Raw genomic sequence first — 12,588 nt, forward strand, 5'->3', positions numbered from 1 at the left:
AAAAAAATAAAATACTTGGGAGTAAATCTTATCAGGGACAAAAAAGACCTATACAAAGAAAACTATAAGAAACTATAAGAGATCTACATAAATGGAAGAACATATTTATTTTAGGAACTAATTTCAGAGCTTTTAAAGTATCATTCACATAACTTTCAGGTGGAATCCTAAAACATTACTGATGGATCTTTACACAGCTTTTATCTCAGGAGTGGGTGAAAACTCCTCTTGGTGTTTGGTTCTTATTTCCCTAAAACAACTTGCTAACCAAAACTTTTAACGAGTTTGAGATACTTCAGATATGGTTGGCTCTAAACCATTTCAATCAATTCTCTTTATCACATCTTCATCATAAAGAAATATTTCTTTGGCCCATTTTATATAAAAGACACTTGTGTCAAGATTCCCTTCCTTAGAGTGTAATTCCTTTACATACTGAATTGATTATGGAGAGAGATTAGGTCTTGGTTTTATGGTTCTTGTAATTAACACAGCCAGCTAATGTAGGAGCTTGTAGAGGGAAATTGACTTTTCAGCTGAAAAAACAGATTACCAGGCTGGCAGACCTGTAGAAAACAGTTTAATCCAGCAAGAACTGAGTGAAATTCAATCATTCAGTTTTGATTAAAAAGGCTTTGTGAATTTCTCCTTTACAATAGTGTTTTTTATTGTAAATTCTAATAGTTTACTTGTGTGATGTAAAAAGGCAATTGACTCTTGTAATTAACCTGTATCCTGTTTCTTAGTTAAATCATTTATTAGTTCCAGAAGTATTCTTGTTGACTTTTTTTTAGGATTTTCTATACAGACTATCATATCATCTGTGAAAAAGACAATTTATTTTCTCTTTCTCAGTCTCTATTCTTTAAAAACAATTTTTTTTTTTTCTTATCTTACTGCATAAGCTGAGACTTCAATTAGATACAGAATAGGAGTGGTAAAAAGAGGCATCCTTTCCTTGTCCTATCTTAGGAGGAATATATCTATTTTCTAAGATATTTGAATATATATATTCTATGAATATATATGAAATACATATATTTTCTATATATCTAAGTAAGATGTTAGCTATAGGTTTGTGTAGATGTTCTTTATCAACTTGAGGAAATTCCCTTCTTCTCCTAGTTTGCTAAGTTTTTATCATGAATAAGTATTGGATTTTGTCAAACAGCTTTTCTACATCAATTGATATGATATTATGATTTTTATTCCAATGATGTCTACTGATGTGATTTTTTAATACTGTACCAGCCTTGCATACATGGGATAACTCCCACTTACAAGGAATATTTAACTTTTTTACCAACCTAACAAGCCTCCCATCAAAGCCTGGTAAAAGAAGTCCTAGCAATTTTTCTGTCCTAAACCCTCATTTAAAATGAAACCCATAGCAGGAGATCATTGGCCCCAACAGCTGGGTTGGTGGCAGAACCAGGATCAGAATGTCATTGTACTGATTTCCCAGGCCACTTCTATAACCCTATATCCACTTTTCCAACTTTCAATGTGCATTTTTCTAATATCACTCTGACTTTCTTTTTATTAAGATGTATCATTCTACAGGGCAGTGTAGTGTGGGGGAAAATATATGCAACTTGAGTTAAGGAGACTTACATTTGTATGTCAGCTCTGCCCCTTAGACCAAGCACTCAGTCTTTTCTGGATTTCTCTTTTCCCATCATGACATAGCTAGTTCCAGAGGAATGACTGAATTCAATGTGTGTATATGTCTACATGCCTATCATCTAGCTGATACTGAAATCATTCTTTATTTCTTCAAAACACAACTTGTTCAACCATATAAAATTTAGGAACATATCCTCTGAAGAGTAAATAGAGAGAAAGATCATAAGCATGCTACTTATTCTCTCATGATCCCTCTTTAATATCTTTTGCATCTGGAAAGACTTATGTTCCTGTCATTACCTGTATCTTATTATCCAAAATCATTCTATGAAACATCTTGGTGTTTATCTACCAAGAGAATTTCTTAACACGATACATTAATTGATGTCAGATCTATTGTCCTTGTTATGATTTCTATGTCCTGGTTTTCTTTTGAAGAGTTCAAGAACAATTAAAAAAAGGCATTTTTCTTTCATTTTAGTTTAGCTTTCATGAAAGTAAGTCCCATTCAAAAAATCTAATTTGCCTGGAAGGATAATTTGACATGAGACAAGGTACAAAATTAGCCTTCTTTCTGTCTAGACCTTGGACATTAAGCAGTCCCAACCCTGTGCCATGTACTCAGGATGGGAATCACTTTACAGCCTCACTTCTGAACCACTGGGTCAGACCTATTCTAGTCCCTTTATTCCATTCTTTTCCAATCTTTGATTCTTTTTGCCAGTTTTCATTCAGCACTGATTTTCTGACTACACACAGCTTTGCCTGCCTTTTGTGCACAACTCATGTTCTGCCTTGGATGACAGCATACCAACTACTGTTATGCCCTTGCCTGAGACACTCTACTTTCAGAGCAAGAAAAATAATACTAAACTTTTATAAAACTCAAAATAAAAGAATGAAATTCTTTTGATTTCCTTCCACATTTCTTAGTTTTTGGCCTCTATTACTTCATTATGCTGCTTTCTTAATGCAGAATGCTCTCTCTTCCTTATTCTTTACCTAACCAAGTCTATTCGTCATCTAATGTTCAAATAAGGTATTACATCTTCTAAGAATTCTTCTCAAAAACTTAGCCTACCCTGAAAGCTGTATTAGATACCCCACCTCTGTACACCATTAAAATCCATTAACATGACCATTCCCACCTTAGGGCCTTAAAACTTGCTATTCTGTTTGCCAGATTCTCATCCCCAATTTCTGACAAATCTGACTTCTTCATATATGTCTCAACTGAAATGTTTTCTCCTCACAGAAGCTTTGTTGTTGTTGTTGTTGTTGTTTGCCGTCGAGTCGGCCCCGACTCATAGCGACCCCTCCTTGGGTTTCCGAGGCAGTATCACTACGGAAGTAGGATTGCCCAACCTTCCTTCCGAGGAGTGGCTGGTGGGTTTGAACCACCAGCCGTCTGGTTAGCAGGCAAGTGTCTTAGCCACTATGCTACCAGAGCTCCCCACAGAAGCTTTACTGATCACCTAATCAAAAGTAATTATCTGTTATTGCAACTAGTTTATCTTCACAAGGAGATAAGCACACCCAGAGGCACTTCAGAAGAAAGGCCTGGCGATTTATTTCTGAAAACTCAGCCATTATAAACCTATGGAGTACAGTTCTACGCTGACTCATGGGTTGCCATGCATTGGATTCCACTCAATATCAACGAATTTCTTAAGTCATGTGCAGATGTTAGTATCTAATTATAGTAGAGTACAAATGTATTTGTGATATACCTCACAATAAATTTGACACAACAGTGTATCAAAACATCAATTTTGGTGCCCTTATACCTGAAATTCTTTCAAAGGTCACGGGGTTTCAGGATATCATTAATGATCACTGGAACACTTATCCCAATAGAAAGAAACAAAATGGTATTTCACAGAGTTCACTGGGTTTGCTCAAAAATCTTGAGGCCATTAACTCTTCATCCTTTGTCTTCCTTGCAGGTTTTATACAAAAATGTAAAGGCAAATTTGTTGCATTGTAAAGAAACCAAAGAGAATCTGGAAGTTGTGTCAATTTAAAATTTTGCATATTTTCCCATAGATTCAGTTAGAATGGAGTCTTGCAAACCCAATTTGATTTTCCAAATTCAGTAATTACATTTGTGAGCCATTGTTTAAAGCTGCTACTGCAAGTTTGTGCATATGAATCACACCAGATAATTGTCAATATTGGATTTAAGAACTATGAATAAATAATTTTCATGGCAATGGGTTCAGTGTATGCCTGACCCTAGGCTAGAGTCTGAAATGGCATGCTTATCCCTTGAGCAAATCATTTGGTTGTGAAAGGTAATCTAACTGAATGGGCCTCAATTAATTTACAGCATGCAAGTGAGAATTTGAAAGTACATGGAAAAAAGCTGAATTTTAATGAGGAGTTGATTTTGATTTCTGATTATATAATGGATCTCTCAGATTGCTTTAACATAAGCAGGAAAAGTGAACAGAAATAAAAATCAGGGGGTACTTAGACAAATTATTTACTAGCCTTCTCAGGTACTTTTTTTTATTTCTAACTAATTCTGGTTGGGTCTTGTTTCTATTCTTTAAAAAGTGCTCACTGAGTATCTTTTAAATATCCTGGACTTAGCAATTTCTGGTTAAAACACAACAGAGCAAGACACTTTATCTTCTATATCTCAATAACATCTATATATCTGACAACAAACACTTATTAAAATTCCAGCAGAAGGAAAGAAGAATGCATCTTAGATAAGTGTCTAATTTAGAGGCAAGACAATAGTAGTTTATAGATACCTATGGTTATCAACACATTAGGTCCTGAGTGGCACAAATGATTAAGCACTCAACTACTAGCCAAAGGGTTGGCAGTTCGAACCCATATAGAGGCATCTCTGAAGACAGGCCTGGAGATCTGCTTTTGAAAGTACACAGCCTTGAAAACACTATGGAGCAATTCCACCCTGCACATACAGTCACCATGAGTCAGAATCGACTCAACAGAAACTCACAATCTAACACATTACCAAAAACATAGCCACTTAAAACAATAAACATTCACAATCACATTGTTTTTGTGGTTCAGGGATCAGAGTGTAGCATAGATGAATGTCTCTGACTCGGGGTCTCTCATAAGGCTGCCATCGAGTTGTTGGCTAGGGCTGCAGTAAATTCCAAATCCTAAGGAGAGGATGATCCACTCCCAACCTTATTTATGTATGTGTTGGAATTCTCAGGTCCACTATGGCTGTTGGCTAGAGACATCAGTTGCTTGTCACAAAAGGCTCTCCATTGGATGGTTTATAACATGGCAAGTCGCTTCCTACAGATCAAACAAAGAAGAGAGGAAAAGAAGGCACAAGATGGAAACCACAGTCTTGTTTTTACCTTATCTCAGAGGTGATATCCCATCCATTTTGCAGTATTCAATTTGTTAGAAGTGAATCACAGGTCCAGCCCACTCTCAAGTAGAGGCGATTACACAAGGGCATGAATAACAGGAGGCAAGGATCATTGCAGACATATATATACATGTAATAATATCTGACCCAATTACCACTCAGGATTATTTTGAGGCTAGAATATAGTAACACAGTGAAAGTATATTGAGTTCAGAGTCACACATACCTGTGTTCAAAATTCTCTTACATACTAGCTATGTATGTACCTTGAACAAATGACTTAACATTTCTGAATTTGTATGATCATCTAAAATAAAGAGAATAGTATTTGTCTGGCAAGATCAAAATAATAATGTCAAGAAGAAAATTGCTTCAATATGGAAGTCACTTGAAAAGTCTAAGTATTGTTGCTGTTACCAAAATATAAACAACAGAATCACTGCTGTTCTTAAAATTATTTCTGCTATTACAGCTGATCCTTGAACAGCACGAGTTTGAACTGCAAAGGTCCAGTTATATGCAGATTTTTTCAATATATGGACCTTGGATAAATTCAAGAGGTTATAAACACATCAGAAGAATTAACAAAAGATAAGTTGGTAGTGACAAGTGCTTCTGAACCAGTGCCAGATGATGAGAAAGAAGACACTGAAGAAGCAGTGCCAGAAAACAACTGGAAATTAGGTAATCTGGCAGAAGTGTTCCAATTACTAAAGACTGCTTTTGACTTCTTTTATGACATGTACCCTTCTATGATACAGGCACTGAAACTAAAGCAAACAGTGGAAGAAGAATTGGTATTATATAGAAACATTTTTAGAGAAAAGAAAAAGCAACAGAGACAGACGGAAATCACCATCTATTTCCATAAAGTTACACTGAGTGTGCCTGCTTCTTCTGCCTCCCTTCCCACCTCCTGCACGTCTTCACCTCCGCCACCCTTGAAAAAGCACCAACAGCCTCTCCTCTTCCTCCTGCTCCACAGACAACTCAACTTAAAGACTATGAGCATGAAGACCTTTATGATGATCCACTTCCACTTAATGAATAATAAATAATCATCACACCATACTGTTAATAAACTTCTGTTGTGTATGTGTGAGTGTCTTTGTGTGAAAATCTGATAACTATATAGCAAGAACTGTACTATACTTTACTATATATTGACTTGTTTATAAGCAAGGCTTCTAGTCAACTGTAGGCTATTAAGTTTTGGGGAAGTCAAAAGTTATACGTGGATTTTTCACTGTGCAAGGGTCAGTGCCCCTAATTCCCATGTTGCTCAGGAGTCAACTGTTCTATTATCTTAATTTACCATCTCCAATAATAGTGCAGACCCCATGTGGAAGAAATAAGTTGGCACCAGTTTTCACTGTTTATGATGTGTTTACTAAAAAATAGAAACACAAATATTAACAACAAATAGGGCATTGAAAGGTAGAAGAAATAAACCATGGTTTAAAATGGTCAATTAGATAATTTTTCTTGAAATCAACATGTTCTCACTTTTGTTAGCATGTTATTTATTATGGCAGTCTTGTAAAAGTTGGAGAGTAGATTTAGGCACATTTTAGCCCAGATGTGTGTTTAACATATTTTACATGTGAATATTTCATAGGAGGTATTTTAGCTGTGTTATCCTTCTGTTAAGCTCAGCAGAGTATTTATTCACTTATCCTCAATTTAAAGAGTGAACATAAGCATTCACTGATATACTCTTGTATATCATGCCATATTCTAATAAAAAACCATAGAACATTCAGAGAAGTGAGACGGTGAAAACCTCTTCACTTAATTTGGGTTGAACATCCTACATGGGTAATATATCTATGATGCTACCTTAATGGGAAGGAGCTCCGGTAGGGTAGTGCCTAAGGCATTTGTGTGCTAACCAGAAGGCTGGCGGTTAAACCTACCAGCCACTCCTTGGAAGGAAGGTTAGGCAATCCAGTTCCATAGTGATACTGCCTCAGAAACCCAAGGAGGGGTCGCTATGAGTTGGGTCCAACTTGATGGCACATAACAACAACAACACCTTAATGGGAATGGGCATGTCAAACCTGTTTCTTTTATATTTGGTTAACTGTTGTCTATTTCTAATAAGACACATATACAGAAAAACAATGCCATATGGCATAGTACAAATAGTAACTTACTGAGGTTTAAACAAGGATTCCACTGGCTTTTCTGTTTGTAACCATTTGATCTTAAAGAAGTCAATTAACTTCTCTCTCAGCCTTAGTTTTCTCATTTGGAGAGGAGATCAGTAAGAATAAATAACTTCTATGATGCTATGTAAGGATAACATAAAAATTCAAATTTTACATTTGGAAAACAGTTTGGCTATAATCTGTCCCAAACCAAATTATATTATCCCTTATTTGATTTATCTATGACTGACTGATGACTCTACATTGAACAATCAATGACTACTTATTTACCAAACTGTCAAGTTAGTCCTTTAGCAAAGCAAGGAAAAGAAAAACCAGCTAGTTAAGGTGAATCTAAAGAATGAGTCAGGAAAAGCTCAAATTATCAAATAAGACAATTACAAAATATGTAAGTTCTCAATAATTGCTTTTATTACTATCACTGATAGTTGATTTATCTCAAGACTAAAGCAATTCCAGTCAACCCTGGTCATTTACCCTCTCCTCTCTCCTTCAGTGGCTGGCGGGTTTGAACCACTAGCCTTCTGGTTAGCAGTCACATGCCTTAGGCACTACACCACCAGATCTCCCCTCTCCTTCTCATGTGGAGTTTTCAGATATAAACTGACTAAATGAAAGCAAATAGAGAAAAAACTGTTCCGTCTCAAACTCAAGAGTCAAAGCTAAATGGGATTACCTCTCTTTTCTATCAACTGTCAGGGAGAACAATGCACAGCTAGAATGCAGCTGTCCCATCAGTCCTCAGGCTGTAGGATCCTAGGAGACCAAGCATAAGTATGTAGCCTTGAAGTTTAAATCTTAAAATGTGAATCACTGAATAAAAATCTATAGGAATCTATTAACAAAAGTGCTATTTTGGAACAATTTCTAAAACATGTATCATAATGAATATCTCTCATTTTTAAAACTAAACAACATAATGAAATATATTAGAATTTCTCAGTCCTATTGAATTTCTCATGAGATCTTTTCAGTTCAGCACTGCTCATAGTCCACAGCAGCTTAAAATAGAAGATCCTATACCTTCGGAAACCCAAGGAGGGGTCGCTATGGGTGGGGTCCGACTTGACGGCACATAACAAGAACAACAACAACATACCCATTGTCAGATTCTTAGATCAAGTCCAAAAAATGTATACAGAATCTGTTTTTTTTTTCCTATGATAAAATAGCTATTCTCAATATTCTGATGCACAGTAACCATCATGAAAAAGCATAAAATAGTACCATTTATAATAATAACCAAAGGTGTAACTACACTGGTGCCCAGCGGCCTTTCCATACATATTGGTAATATTATTGAATAGAATCTGTTCACTTACTTGACAACTACAGGGTTACTAAGGTCTTAAAGATCATAAAAAATGCAAGCTACATTTTCTGTTTCTTGCCTCCATGTGGAAGCCCATCTACACAATAAGGTCACAGGATCTTTAACATTTGTTTTTTCTGTTTCAGATTCTAGACCTACAACTGTGTCACAAAGTCAAGTGAGGTCTGCTCTTGACATTAAATCTCCTAAATTATGGATGACAAAGCAATAGGATGAGGCCTCACTCATGTCTCCCATATTTAGATGTATTCTCTGGAAAAGTTCACTAGCAAATCCTGAATTTGGATTATACTTGCCTAGTCCTTAATAATGTGGCACTTATTCTCTATTTGACTCTTGTTTTCCTGCATATGCCCCTTTGGCAGAAAATTCAAAATGGAAGGAAGTAGGACACAGAATTTAAGCACCAAACCCTTACCCTGTATCTCTAAACTATCCCTTTATCAAACTTCCAAAGTATTGTCATAGGACATTTCTTACAATATCATTTTGTTATAATACAAAATGTTTATAAAATAGATATTACATATATATTAAGGTTGTTTCTTGTTACTGTTAGGTGGCAATGAATTATACATCTAAATTTTGGTACTTAAAACAGAGTTGATTGTTATTAGGTACAATTTATTTTTCTGAATATAGGAGCTCTGGTGGCATAGTGCCTAAGTCATTTGACTGCTAACCAGAAGTCTGGTGGTTCAAACCCACCAGCCACTCCTCAGAAGGAATGTTGGGCAATCTACCTCCGTAGTGATACCACCTCACAAACCCAAGGAGGGGTCGCTACAAGTCGGATCTGACTCAACAGCAGTGTGTTTCATTATAAATGCACAATCCCTTGTGCATATACACTATTTATAGCCCACAGAGTCCCTGGGATAAGTTATCCACTGTGCAGGCAGAATGGTTTGTGCTTCTGACTTAGTCCTCCTGCTCACATTCTTCAAAATAATGGGTAAACTACTCATTGTCTTTTCATTTAAAAATGTAAAATAGAAACAATAATAATAGTGCCTTAAATTTGTTTATTGTTTTAGGGCCGTCATTTCCAATCACCAGACAACAGACTAATGTTTGTTTGTAACAGTATTATCAGGTTGCAATGAAATGTGAAAATATAAAAATAAGGAGGTGTGGTGGTGAGGTTTATGTGTCAACTTGGCTAGGTCTGGTTGAGTGGCTGGGCAGCTGGATGTAGTATTCCCCATGATAAGACTGGTAATCAACTCCATGTGGAATCTACCGTAAGCAGCTGAGTAGCTGCCTTCGGGTATGTGGTCTGCTTGCTGTATCTAAGAAACAGCTTTGGGAATGGTCTCTAGCTTAGGTGTGCTTGAACCCTGCATGGAGCCATGCCATTGTTCAGCAGCCTGCCATGCTTTGCTGACCTTGGGACCTTTAATGGACTGCTGTGTGGTTTGGTAACATCGGGACTGTGGCTTTTTACTTGTCAAGCTTGGGCTTGTCAGTCTCAGCAGCCAGCAGCTATTTGAGTGAAGGAAAGCCTCTAGCTTCAGTGGGCCAGGAGCAGGAGGTAAAGCTAAAGCCCAAGGCTGAGGGGTTTTCACCCAGCCCCTAGAGCCTGGCACTTTGAACTTGGACTTTAAACCTCAAAATTGTAAGAATAAACTTCTGCTTGTTAAGGCCATCCCATTTATAGTAGATATTCTTGTCAGAGTGGCACTAGGTAACCAGAATAGAGGGTTTCCAGAACTTCTCTCACATAATAATAATATACTGATAAGATACAAAATCAAGTTTGTTTCTAATCTCATCAGAGAGCTGATGATGTTAAAAAGTATAAATTACTTAAATATCAGACAGGTACAATCCCTTTCAAAGAGAACTCTGCAGGGTAAATAGAAAATTCACCATATATGGGGAAACTTTGCTGATGTAAAGAGAAACAAATTTTTAATGTCCACACATAGGCCAGCATGATGGATATGAATCCTGAGGAACTGTAGATTCAGAAAATTCATAACAAATAATTCCTGCAAATTATTTTCCAAGAGCTTTCATCAGGTGTATGGTGACATATCAAGAATAGCCAACGCATATTGAAGAAGGAAAATGAAGTTAGAGGACTGACACTGCCTGACTTCAAGACTCACTCTAAAGTGGGACTGGCAATGTTTTGTTCTGTTGTACATAGGGTCATATGAGTTGAAACCAACTCACTGGCAGCTGACAACAACATATACATATATGTATACAACCCACCAGCCACTCCTCGGAAGGAAGGTTGGGCAATCCTACTTCCGTAGTGATACTGCCTCGGAAACCCAAGGAGGGGTCGCTATGAGTCAGGGCTGACTTGACGGCACATAACAACGACAACAACAACATACTCAACTTATCTATGACAAAGGAACACAGACAATTCATAGGACAAAGGATAGTCTTTGAAAAAACATGGTATTAAAACAACTGAAAATTCATATGTGAAAAAGAATCTAGACATCTTTCACAAATATTAACTCAAAAGGAATAATAGACCTTAGTATAAAATCCAGTACTATATAACTTCTAGAAAATCAGGGTGAATGTGGGTTTGACAGTGATATTTTAGATACAATACCTAAACCAGGATCCACCCACCAGCCACTCCTCGGAAGGAAGGTTGGGCAATCCTACTTCCGTAGTGATACTGCCTCGAAAACCCAAGGAGGGGTCGCTATGAGTCGGGGCCGACTCGATGGCACATAACAACAACAACAACAACAGACTTCATTAAAATTAAAGACTTATACTCCATGAAAGACATTGGCAAGAGAATGAAAAACAAGTCAAAGACTGGGAGAAAATATTTGCAAACCACATATCTGATGAAGAGTTTGTATCCAAAATATATAAAGGACTCTTAAAATTCAACAATAATAAAACAACCCAAATAAAAAATGATGAAAAGATCTGAACAGACATCTCACGAAAGAAAATATACAGTCAGCAAATAAGCATATGAAAAGATGCTTAATATATATGTCATTCAAAACAAAAAACAAACAACAAAACTCACTGCCATCAAGATAATTCTGACTCACAGCAACACCCATTTGGTTTCCAAAGCTGTAAATCTTTACAGAAGCAGACTGCCTGATCTTTCTTCCATGGAGCAGCTGAGGGGTTTGAACCACCAACCTTTTGGTTAGCAGCCAAATGCCTTAACCACTACACCACCAGAGCTCCCTTCTGTGTCATTAGGAAATTGCAAATTAAAACAACAATGAGATTCTCCTATACGCCTATTAGAATAGCTAAAATCCAAACTGCTGAAACCAAATGCCAGCAAGGATATGGAACACAGGCTATCTCATTCATTGATGGTAATAATATGAAACAGTACAAATACCTTGAAACACAGTTTGGAAGTTTCTTACAAAACTAAACATAGTTTTACCATTGTTGTTGTTGGTAGGTGCTGTTGGGTTGTTTCTTACTCATAGTGACCCTGTATACAGCAGAACAACACACTGTCTGATCTGGCACCATCTTTACAATTCTTGCTGTGCTTGAGCCCACTGTTGAAGCCACTGCGTCTATCCATCTTGTTGACGGTCTTCTTCTTTTTTGCTGAGCCTCTACTTTACCAAGCATGATGTCCTTTTCCTTAGAATAGTCCCTCCCAATAACATGACCAAAGTACGAAAATGAAGTCTTGTCATCTCTCTTCTAAGGAGCATTTTGGCTGCACTTCTTCCAAGACGGATTTATTACTTTTTCTGGCAGTCCATGGTATATTCAGTACTCTTTGCCAGTATCATAATTCAAATGCATCCATTCTTCTTTGGTCTTTTTTATTCATTGTCCAGCTTTCACATGTATATGAGGCAATTGAAAATACTATGGCTTGGGTTAGGCACACCTCAGTTTTCAAAATGACATCTGTGCTCTTTAATACTTTAAAGAGGTCTTTTACAGTAGATTTGCCTAGTCCAATGTGTTTGATTTCTTGACAGCTGCTTCTATGGGCATTGATTGTGGATCCAAGTAAGATGAAATCCTTGACAATTTCTTTTTTTTTTTTTTTTTCTTTTTGGTCCAGTTATGAGGGTTTTTTTTTTCTTTATCTTGAGATGTAATCCATACTG

This window comes from Orycteropus afer, unplaced genomic scaffold (genome assembly GCF_000298275.1).
Source record: "Orycteropus afer afer isolate SDZICR_OR568_19922 unplaced genomic scaffold, OryAfe1.0 scaffold00154, whole genome shotgun sequence".
NCBI lineage: Eukaryota > Metazoa > Chordata > Mammalia > Tubulidentata > Orycteropodidae > Orycteropus > Orycteropus afer.